This window comes from the organism of the source record quoted next, unplaced genomic scaffold (assembly GCF_019419815.1).
Source record: "Pyrus x bretschneideri cultivar Hongxiangsu unplaced genomic scaffold, Pyrus_bretschneideri_v1 Contig29, whole genome shotgun sequence".
Taxonomy (NCBI): domain Eukaryota; kingdom Viridiplantae; phylum Streptophyta; class Magnoliopsida; order Rosales; family Rosaceae; genus Pyrus; species Pyrus x bretschneideri.
The window spans coordinates 4,718,728-4,731,194 of record NW_025999601.1 but is presented as its reverse complement, the minus strand read 5'-3'; the positions used below and the strand labels follow the sequence as shown (position 1 = coordinate 4,731,194).

General features: G+C 39.8%; 1 long non-coding RNA gene across 1 annotated transcript; it reads right to left on the bottom strand.

Annotated features, from left to right (window-relative positions):
• Window positions 1-8,855: 8,855 nt before the first annotated feature.
• On the bottom strand, window positions 8,856-9,768 carry LOC103940214. Its single transcript, XR_666276.2, has 4 exons — window positions 9,525-9,768; window positions 9,296-9,392; window positions 9,122-9,201; window positions 8,856-9,017 (listed from the first exon to the last, which is right to left on the bottom strand). It is a non-coding gene; the product is annotated as an uncharacterized LOC103940214 (long non-coding RNA).
• Between the last annotated feature and the right edge of the window lie 2,699 nt (window positions 9,769-12,467).

Below are 12,467 nucleotides of genomic sequence, written 5' to 3'. Positions count from 1 at the left end.
CAATCTATGCTTTTGTTGATAAGCTTAAAAAAGATTCACGAATATGGGAGAAGACAAAACTCGCTAACCTCGAAATGAGAGTAAAGGCCATAAAAGATATTGTCTCTAGTTTTGAGGAGTCGCAAGCCGAGGCAATGCCTATTCAGACCCCAGCATGACTTGCTGATCTGAATTCACGCACGAAGTGCCAATACCCAGTCCCAAAACATTGCACAAGAAATCTAGAAAGACTCAATGATCTTCTGAGGGTTAGAGTCCAATAGAAAGTCATGTGCTTAACATTAACAGTATTTATGGGGCACAAGAGTATATGGGTAAAACCAGAAAGGAAAAAAAGGCCACATGCAAAAAGTCTAGGATAATGGCTACCATCAAGAAGCCCATTTCTATTGACTTTGACATCCTTATGTTCTCAGATAGGGATTTGGAAGATGCCTTAGTCATTAAAGTTTAGATCTCCAATGCGTCAGTTAGTTTCGTCCTGGTGGAAAATGGATCTTGGGCCAACATCCTCTTCAAGGACTCTACCAAGAGTATAAGAATCTTGCACAACATTTATAAGGATAAGACCTTTTATGCAATGGGGCCTCAATCTTGTCGGATCCCTGAAAAAAGCTCAAGGAAATAAAGAGTACTTGATAATAGCTATGGTTTACTTCTCTAAATGGATTGAAGCAGAGAACTTATCCAGGATCACATGGCAGCAGTAAAGTTTTTCATCTTGAAGAACATAATTTACCGTTTTGGTATTCTTCATATCATATTTGCAGATAACGGGCTACAATTTACTAACTTTCAAAGTCACGAAATAGTACAAAGTGCTTGGCATTCATCATCTCATATCCACTCCTCGTTGCCCACAAGGCAATGGGCATGCAGAAGCTTCAAAGAAAACCATCTTATAATGCTTGAAGAAGAGGCTAGAGAAGAAGAGCAAGTGACCACAAAAATTGCCTAAAGTTTTATGGGCATATCGAATGACCGCTTGAAAAGAAACCAGAGAAACTCCATTTTCCATGGCTTGCGAAATATAAGTTGTCATCCTAGTCTAAGTCACTGCAATGTTCAACTTGCACACTAAGGAATGGACCACCCTGTAGAATGCGGGAATCCTGAAGTCTAACATCAACTTTGTTGAAGAATGTCAATAATGCACCCAAGTCAAACTTACCGCTTACAAACAAAGATTCGGTCATACTAGAACAAGGGTGTTAAGCCATGAAACCTTCAATCGGAAACCTGGTCTTGAGGGAAGTCTTCAAAAACACGAAGGTGCTAGGAGAGGGCAAGCTTGAAGCAAATTGGGAAGGGCCTTACAAAGTCGTTGAAGTATGAGGCAAAAGAACCTATAATTTGGAACGTATGGATGGAAGTCCTATCACCAAAAGATGGAATATCGCCAAGCTTAGGTGATATTATGCTTAAACCTCGTAGTCTGCGTGAAGAGTTCTTGGAAAACTCATCTCCTTATTGCCTCACCATGGGTTACTCGTTAAAGTTGATCCCCAATGATAATTTTACATTGCATCATCTTTTATGAACTTCACCAGTGTATTGATTTTCCTTTCCAGAGATGTGTAGGCCAGTGTATTGATTCTTCTTTCCAGAGATGTGTAGGCAGTCATTTTTGGATTCAATCATGCCCCTTTGTCAACACCTATTCTCTTCAATAAAAAGAATTCTCACAGTTACTTGTATCTGCTACATGTTTGTTCATTCTTTTCTTTGTTGCGATGCACGAAATAGGTCTCGAAATAACAAACGCTACATGTCTGTTCATTCTTTTCTTTGTTGCGATGCACGAAATAAGTTACTTGTATCTGCTACATGTCTGTTCAACCTTTAGCTTACTTCGTAGTGTTTAGTTAGCAGCTTAGAAGGTTCAAGCCATATTAAACACAATTATGATAGGTGGCTTATGGGCTCGGGGACATGGCCCCATGTCCTAGAAGCCCAATGCACCATCCGGTGTCCAAAAAGTTTATGCAACCTAAGTGTTGTGGATCATAAGATTCAAATTTAGGCTCTACACCGTTTGAGGGAATGATCAAAAAGGCAATTTAGGAATCATCCAAGGGGTGACTCTAAGTCTCAACCCCGAGTACGATCACTTGATCCTAAACTTGACATATTAAGTCAAGTATGTTCGGGAACACCATGTGTTTAAGCAGGTCCAACAGGTTGCAAACTTTAAACTTCTTTGACCTGGAATGGGGCAAAGTAACGAACGAACAATGCACCACTTGAAGAAAGAAAGACATATTAAAGTCAATTTGCCAAAGAACGTTTCAGACAAAACTCTTTCACTTTCTCATCCTTAATTCGACCAATGTAATGTGGCAAGTACAGAGTAATAGGTTTGCCATGGGCCTAGACCTGGTGTCAGAGTAAGGTGGTACTCCGATTATTGCAGTGGAAAATCTTACAAGCACCAAGTTTAAGAGGTAATATTTTTTCGAAGTTACAAGCACTTAGGGGGCTTCGAACCCTGTCTCAGGCCTACATACTTGTTAGTATTCTACACTATTACTTATTACTCCAAAGTTAGATAACTTTTGAATGATTTGCCGGATTAAAATACTATTCTATGATTAGGAAGCAAAGGATGGAAAGTTCTAAGCATTTTCTTCTAAAATGATTTGACACACCCCGACCCCAATAACACAAGTTACCAAGCTGTGATGTGCTAGCCATCACTAAATCGACCATATGACCCCATCAGAAGATGACGTCACAAGCCAACTTAATAATGAAGCCATTGTAAGATAGATTATGATGTGAGATAATTTGAACCAAAGTGTTCATTAATCATTAAAATAATAGATGCTACAATTTTTCCTAATCAACCTCCCCACTTGGGGATACAAGTCTAGGGATAAGATCCCATTATTATCACATCACATCAGAGCAGCTAAAAGTTTCATGCACTGGTAAACACATACAAGTGCAGTGCTATGTATAATCGAAAGTATGATGATGCAATTATTACAAAACAAAATAAACTGCAGTAAAGGAATCATCACTCAAAGCCCTAAGGATGAATGCTTCACTGGCATGCCCACTCGTTACCTCCATGGTTTTCCTTATTCTAGCTACGTTTTGGGGGGTCGAAGTGAAAAACAAAGCGTGAGGGGATCAAGTTTATCTAGTTAAAATCATTCGAATCTAATAACCCCCGTTTTGAAAATCCCATGTATAGTTAAAACTACTTACATATGATATACTACCATAATAGTATAGCGTTTATATCACAACGCTCATCATATCAAAGAAAGTAAAATCAATCACAGAATCAAAGTAAATCATATGTATAGCAAGCAAGTGGATTGGCATCTACCTGATCAACGACTAGTGTCTACTAGCATTTCTAGCCTCTACTAGAATAATAACTACTTGCAAATAAACCTATGACCGTCGCTGGCTATACGATATGTATGATGACCATGGGATGAAAATAAATCACCAATAGCCTTAAGATATCATTTAAGTTTAACTAGATATAAATCTCCTCAAAGACAGTGACAATTTCACATGCATCAACATGTATATAATAATAGTTTTAGAAAATTTAGTTTCGAAGGGATCTACTCACAAGTAAGTAGAGCACCCTTCCTCAATAGGCTTATTGCCTAACTCATTTCTAGTCTTTAAATCGGCGGTGAAGTAATTGTAAAGCTAACATAAGATTTAAAGTGAAATCTATGTATAATCGTCTAAAATTACTATTTAGACATTGAATTTGCACAAACAGAAGGCGCCACGTGATTTAGAACACTGAAAAACCTGAAGACAGGTCTCGGGTCCTACATGCCCCGTCGTGCTCCTGCCACGCACGGTCGCGGTGTTGTCATGTGCCATCACGTGCTGGGAAAGTGTCGCTGGCGAACATGTCGCCATGGTTTAGCGAATAGACATCACTGTCGCTAGTCAAACGTGTCGGTCGTCGGCCAGAATTAACTAAGGAAACTGAATATACCTATTGCGTCAGTAGAGTCTGTTATCTCTAATGGAACTATTAAGAAAGAGATCTCTGATTGATAAGGATTGATTCGGTCAAATATTGTAAAATAATATTAGTTATTTACTTTCTTATTTGGCTCCCAATTAGCCTTGATTGTAGGCAGTAGAATAGGATCGTGATATGCAATATGTGTATAAAGCTGTAACCCTAGTTCTGTGAAAATAATAATATAGACAATTCCATCACACTACTGTTCTTTTGATGGTACCAGAGCACTGATCTGGGAAAACACACAACGCAAACTTAACCCTAGCTGACACGGCATGGGTGACAAGCCAGAATCAAAGTCAACCAATACAGGCATAACTTCTCATTCACAATGGGAAAATCCCAACCATCCACTTTTCCTCCATCACTCGGACCAACCTGGTGCAATTCTTGTACCACAGCCATTGATGGAAGATAATTATAGCACATGGGTTCAGTCCATGAGCATGGCTTTAACAGTCAAGAACAAACTTGGACTTGTTGATGGAACAATCAAGGAACCGAGTGCAAACAATCCTGAAGAATTACAACAATGGAACCGCTGCAACAACTTGGTCAAGACATGGTTACTAGGGTCCATGTCGAAAGAAATTTCAGCAAGTGTCATCAACTGCAAGGATGCTCGACGGATGTGGCTTGATTTACAGGAGAGATTTTCACACGTAAATATCGTTCAGCTATTTCATATAGAGAATGAAATCCATGATTGCATACAAGGTAACATGAGTGTAAGTTCTTATTTCACAAAACTTAAAAGTTTGTGGGATGAACGTGATGTCTTGTGTTCAATCCCAGCATGCCATTGTGAAACAAAGAAAGAAATCACATCATATGTTGAAACTCAGAAAACAATGAAGTTCCTTATGGGACTGAATGATTCATATACTACTGTTCGAAGCAACACCCTTCTCCTTGACCCACTGCCCACGGTGAATAAGGCCTATGCCTTAGTCCTTCGACATGAACGGCAAGCAGAAGTCTCCAGTGGGAAGAACACTCAACCAGAAGCTGCTGTTTTTGCGGTGAAGAACTCGAGTCGAGAACCTGAATCAGAAGATAATGGAACTCGATGTGGAAAATGTAACAGAAATAATCACACCACCAAGAATTGCCGTGCGCATCTCAAGTGCACATTTTGTGGGTGGAAAGGTCATACCTTCGAGTTCTGTAGAAAAAGAAAGGCTGCTGCTGAGGGAGAGTCAAACCGTTCCTTCTTTTCAAAAGGAAACCAAGTCACAACAACAAATGCAAGGATGGACACGCCCAGTTTCCCATTCTCCCAGGAGGATTGCAAGCAAATCCTTCAAATGCTCAACAAGAACAAGTCATCTCTTGTCAATCAAGTTGGTAATTCTTCTACTCATGAAGAACTTTCAGGTAAAGCCTTCTCATTCACACATAATGGCTCGAAAAATATCTGGATCCTGGACAGTGGTGCTACGGATCACATTGTTTGTAATCCCAATCTTCTTACAAATTCAAAGCTTGTTGAAAACCACACTGTTGAGCTACCAAACGGGTCATTTGCCAAAGTCACTCATATTGGCCGAATAGTGTTCTCTCCCAATCTATTCCTTGACAATGTCTTGTGTGTGCCACCTTTTAGGTTGAATTTGATATCCATCAGTAAACTAGCCTATGATTCCCTATATGTCACAATTTTTCTAAAACATTTTTGTGTCATACAGGACCTACGCTCGGGGAAGATGATTGGGACGGGAATTGAACGGGAGGGACTCTACTACCTTGATCCACCAAAGAAAAGAATATGCAACACTGTCCACACCGTTTCTCCAAACCTTTGGCACCAACGTCTTGGACATCCATCTCATAAAGTGTCTTCGTTATTTCCCTTTTTCACTAATAAGTCTTGTGTTACCAATAATTGTTCAATTTGTCCTTTGGCTAAACAAACAAGATCACCATTTCCATTGAGTTCCTTTTCTAGTCAATCATCTTTTGAATTACTTCATATTGATATTTGGGGTGGTTATCAGGTTGCTTCTATTTCAGGTGCCAAATATTTCCTTACTATTGTCGATGATCATACTAGGACCACATGGGTCTATTTGATGAAGCATAAATCTGACACCAAAGATCTTTTAGTCAAATTTATCCACATGGTTGAAACTCAATTCAATACTAAAGTCAAAATAATTAGAAGTGACAATGGTCCTGAATTTAAACTTGAGAGATTTTATGCTCTCAAATGGATTATTCATCAGTCTAGTTATGTCAACACACCACAACAAAATGGTGTCGCTGAACGCAAGCATCGACACTTGCTCAATGTAGCTAGGGCATTACTTTTTCAAGCTTGTCTGCCAAAATATTTTCGGGGGGATGCAATACTTGCTTCAGCTTACCTCATCAATCGTACCCCCACTCCACTTCTCCAAGGTAAAACACCTTATGAAAAATTATTTCATAAGGAACCTAACTATTCTCATTTAAGAGTTTTTGGCAGCTTGTGTTTTGCTTCCACACACGCACAACGACCTTCTAAATTTGACCCCCGTGCAACACGTTGTATCTTTCTTGGATACCCTTATGGACAAAAGGGTTATCGACTGTTTGATCTCACTCTGAGGAAAGTCTTTGTTTCACGGGATGTCCTATTCTTTGAAGATCAATTTCCTTATCAAAATCCTGAAAATTCCGCTGACCACCACCTCACCTTGTCACCTACTCCCACTTCCATGCTACCATCACACCTGGCTTCTTTTCATGCACCTACCCCACCTTTTCTCGACACATCAGGGGACAACCCTCCTGATTTCAACCCCCCACCTCCAGATTCTACTCCACCCATTAATGATATTCACTCATCCTACTCACGTGCACCCTATTCTCCCACTTTGACTTCTATTTCACCAACCCCAATACCAGACTTCCCATCACCCACTTCCCCACTCCCAATCCCAGTCCTACCCTCACCTCCTTCATCCATCCCATCCACCTTACCGTCCTCTCCTTCCCGTGTCCCTACTCCACCTCGACGCAGCATGCGTCCCACCAAACCTTCCATTTTTTTGCAGGATTTTCACGTGGAAGAAACCCTCCCCTCCCGCGTTGTTCCCAACTCTTCCACGAGCATGGTTCAATCGTCAAGTACTTCCCATTCCCTCTCCCATTATTTATCTTATGACCATCTCTCTCATAAACACAAAACCTTTACCACTAATCTCACCCTTATCAAGGAACCCACTAGTTTTTCACAGGCTGTTCAGGACTCCAAATGGCGTGATGCCATGCAACTTGAGATCGCAGCGCTCCAGGCAAATCATACCTGGACTCTTGTACCCTTGCCAACTCACAAGCGTCCCATTGGCTGTAAATGGGTGTACAAAGTGAAGCTCACACCTGATGGGAGTGTCGAACGCTACAAAGCTCGCCTTGTTGCGAAAGGTTATAGTCAGATAGAGGGGGTTGACTATCGGGAAACATTTGCTCCCGTTGCCAAGCTCACCACTGTCCGTGTCCTTCTGAGCGTTGCTGCACTTCGCGGTTGGCATCTCCACCAACTAGACGTGAACAATGCATTTCTGAATGGTGATTTGTACGAAGATGTCTACATGACCTTGCTTCCTGGGTTCGGACGAAAGGGGGAGACTCATGTATGCAAACTCAACAAATCACTTTATGGTTTAAAACAGGCCTCGAGACAATGGTTTATTAAGTTATCTAATGCCCTCAAAGCCGCTAGTTTTCATCAATCGTGGTCTGATTACTCACTGTTCGTCCGAAGTCGTCAAGGTAGTTTTATGGCATTACTAGTCTACGTTGATGATGTAATACTTGCAGGAAATAACCTACAAGAGATTGAAGAGACTAAACACTTTCTTTCCCAACAATTTAAACTGAAGGATTTGGGACAGCTCAAATATTTTCTGGGAATAGAAGTTGCAAGATCCAGCAAGGGAATTACTTTATGTCAACGCAAGTATGCGTTAGAAATCTTAGACGATGCTGGTTTCCTTGGATCAAAACCCTCACGGTTTCCTATGGAACAAAATTTGTCTCTCACGAAAACAAATGGGACACTGTTGAGTAATCCATCTTCATATAGACGGCTCGTGGGCAGGTTAATTTATTTAACAATTACAAGGCCGGACCTAACCTATGTGGTTCATGTGTTGAGTCAATTCATGGATAAGCCACGACAACCACACCTTGAAGCAGCACATAAAGTCCTCAGATACATTAAACAGACTCCTGGACAGGAATTTTCTTACCCACTACAGGTTCATTGCAATTGCAAGCTTTTTGTGATGCTGATTGGGCTCGTTGTAAAGACACAAGAAGATCGGTAACTGGTTATTGTATCTTTCTTGGACAAGCACCTATCTCTTGGAAGACGAAGAAACAAAGCACTGTATCTCGTTCTAGTGCAGAGGCAGAATATCGATCCATGGCCACTACCTGTTGCGAAGTCACATGGCTCAAGAATATTTTGAAGGACTTGCGAGTGAGTCATACACAACCTGTTACATTGTTTTGTGACAATCAAGCCACCATGCACATTGCTTCAAATCCAGTATTTCATGAACGAACGAAGCATATAGAAATAGACTGCCACCTAGTACGCGAGAAAATTCAAGAAGGGATGGTGCGAACAGCATACATACGAACAACAAATCAACCAGCAGATTTGTTCACCAAACCACTGGGTTCAACACAGTTTGAGACCTTACTTGGCAAGTTGGGTGTCATCAACATACACTCCAACTTGAGGGGGAGTGTTAAGAAAGAGATCTCTGATTGATAAGGATTGATTCGGTCAAATATTGTAAAATAATATTAGTTATTTACTTTCTTATTTGGCTCCCTGTTAGCCTTGATTGTAGGCAGTAGAATAGGATCGTGATATGTAATATGTGTATAAAGCTGTAACCCTAGTTCTGTGAAAATAATAATATAGACAATTCCATCACACTACTGTTCTTTTGAGGAACCGTCGACGCCTCCGTCAAAACTAATGACCTCCGCCGTTCGCCGGTGCTGGAATCTGCAGAAAGCCCAGATGACGGCTAATCTTAGTTCTAGCTACAAATTCGATAATTTTCAACCTAAAACATGGTTAAAATTGATCTCAGATGATTAGGAACTCACCTAAAACTGGTTTAGGAGAAGGAGAGGTCAAATCCAGTTCGGATTCGACGTTTATTGCTCAAAAAAAATGTCGTTGGAAACTGCAGGAAAAACAGGAAGCATTCATGCATCAAAGCAGAGGTTGCCAACATGAAATTCATTTTAAAAACCTCTCAATTAACTTCGGGAACTCACCCAGATGCATTGCAGCAAGTTTTGGGAAGAAATGGACCTTAAACTCGCCGAAGTTCGTCCTCTTTCTCTTGAATTCAACGGAAATTGCCAGAATTCGCTGCCAGAGGCAGATTTGCATGCCAGATGATTTACAAAGGTTAAAACCCTCGAATTTAAGGCCAAACCAACAAAAATTTATCCCTAATTAAGATAGAAACCCAGAAATTCAAAAGACAACAAAGAACTTCACCTGAGTTTAAGGTTAGAGCTCGGAGCTCTCGGATTTCAATGGAACTGCACCTCATGGTGCACTGATGGTGCATGCAAGATCATCACCAAGTTCCCTGAGTTCCATTAATCTCGAAAATATAGGTTCGGGGTTTGATTTTTGAAGAACTTTAGGTGGTAGTGAGGTTTGAGACTCTCGGGCTTGAGAGAGAACTCGAGAGCTCGAGAGTTAGTGTGAGAGAGACTTTGCAGAAGTGAGAGAGAGAGAGAGGGGTTGATCCCACTTAAATATTTTAAGTGAAATTACCAAATTGTCAACGTTATATTCACATACATGAATATGATTGGGAAAGCCCAAGAAAGTATAAGAAAATAGATTTTGAGTTGAGTCTCGAAAATTAATTAAGACACCCATTCAAGGAAAAAATAGTCATTTCATAAGTCTGAGAAATAGAATACAATATTTTAAGAAATGATAGGAGCATATTTATGCGACTTAATTGGCTTGTTCTCGTGCATTTATGTTAGGTTTCCTTAGTTATTTCAGTGTTTAAAGTCACTTTTGTGTGTTTTCAGATTATAAGGCCAAAGTGTGCAAGAAGATGCAAATTGGAGTCTTTTGAAGCAAAAGAGGAATGAAGGAGTTGAAGACTTGAAGAAATATGAATTCCTAATTGAAGATGGATTCCTACTCCAACAAGGATTCCTACTTGAAGTAGGAAAGTTAAGCCTAGGTTTCCCATTTTGGTAACCTTTCCTAATCTTGAAAGTCCTTATTTTCCAGCCACTTTGAAGGCCTTGTATGCACTTTAGGACACAAAACAAAGGCCCTAGACCACCACTAAACCTTTGCCGCACCTTTCCCCTTCTCCCCATCCCTTGCCGTGCAAGGGGGGCAATTATGTCCTATTTTATGCACTTAAACACATGTCCCTTTCTAAATAAAACCCTAGCCGCACATTGCAGCCAATTCCCTTTTTAATTTTTGATTTAATTTCCTAATTCTAGAAGCCTTTGACTTAATTTTAGTTAACCAAAATAAGCTAGGGTTTTAATTTCTGAAACCCTATATATTCTAAGCCTAGCCGCACCCTAGCTTTATTCTATTAATCATTCAGCCACTTCCCACTCCCTTGCCGCAGCCACCATCACCCTAATACCTTCAATCCGCCATTTCTCCATCCATTCCAGCAACCTCCCATCTCTGCCGCAACCATTCCTCTACTCCAACCACCATTCTACACCTCCATACACCACCCACACCCCTTGCCGCACCACCATATCATCCTAACTCCCTTCCTAAACCAAAACCACATCCAAAAACCCCCAAAACCTCTCTGCCGCAGCAAGGAGAAGAAGAAAGAGGAGCTTGATGTGCAGAAATTCAAAGTGGAATTGTTGGGTGTTTTAGGTGTAATCAATCTTTTGCTCTCTATGTTTAATTTCAATTTTGTTTCTCTTCCTGTGAACATGAGAGGCTAAATCCCTAGTTAACTAGGGGGTGATTCAAAACCATGTTTATGCTTACAATATAAATTGATTACCTTCAGTTGGAATTTCATGAGTTGTAGATTCAATTTGTTCAACTACTTGATTGATAACTTATTTGTGTATGTTTATTGAGAGTGCACGCTTAGTTTTCATGCATGAATATGATGCTAGAATATAAGTGAGTTTCACCTAATAGTTACAAACTTATATTCACAAGTAGTGGAGGTCGCTTATAAACGATCGCGTTAAATGAATTCTTGGCACTAGTTTCATGCTCATCATAGTAACGAATGCCTTGTCAACACTTATAGTTTTCATGTTGCTTAATGATCGTTGATTGTATCTTTATTGTGCTTTTCACGTAAAGGACTTTTGGAGAATGTTTTGAATTGTTGTATGCGCTGTCCCATCCAATTCATTAACTTAAGGGGAACTTGAAGGTTAATTTAAGCAAACCTTATTAACCCGGGGTGTTGAGTTTCATGATTCATCGAAAGACCAACTGAAAATCATCTTGTATGCAAGTGTGACATGTGTGGAGAAGAACCTTCTAGCTAGCATTCCATCCATATTTTCATCAAATTCGTATTTACAATCTGTTTTAATTACAATTTGTGCTCTTTGTTTTAATTTCGTCAAAACTAAATCCCCCTTTACTTTAGTGTTCAATTTAGTTCGAAAGTGTCTTAGTTTGTGTTTCTAAATGTTTTGATTCAAGTTATAACCCAAATTCGTCCAAATTAGGTTAGGTGTTCAAAACTGCCCAGATTGTGTCTTTAAGGCAGTTTTGAGTGTTTTGTTGCTATTTTGAGTCTTTTGGTTTGTTTTAGTGTTTTAGTGGTTAGTTTTGCATTCTTTGAGTCTAGTTTAGTGTTTTTAACCTTTGTTTTACGTTTTTGAGTCAGTTTTCAAGTGATTTTGCAATCCCTTCTAATCCCCGATTTAGAACGATCCCTACTTATACATATACTACAATTGTCAAAAGAGGGTTTTAATTTGTGTGCTTATATATTTCGCATCAAGGAACAAAATGTAACTTGATTAACAACTTGAATAAAGTAACAATTCTCATAAACATGTAAGCATATGTTTATTATCATAAGTCCTATGAACAGGGTAAATGGAGTACAAATTTTTTGAGGGAGACTAACCCTCATCCCTAGCACACAAATTTTCCTAATGATATTGCAGGATTGACTCGACCAGGGTCATCAACTCTGATGAGGTTCAATTTGTCGTCAGGCCGATTGAAGAGGGCTCTAATGAAGAACAACCCAGTGAAGGATTTTAACGCTTTCCTCAAGTTGAACATGTATGCTAAGACTGCGAAGAGAATGTTGCCAATCGTTATGGAGCAAAGTATAGAGCCTAGTAAATCTGTTGAAGAAAGCAACATTAGCTGTTGAAAGGTTATGGATCATCCTTATTTTGCTTGATTTTGCTTGGTAAAGAAGAATATGGATGTGGAAAGTTT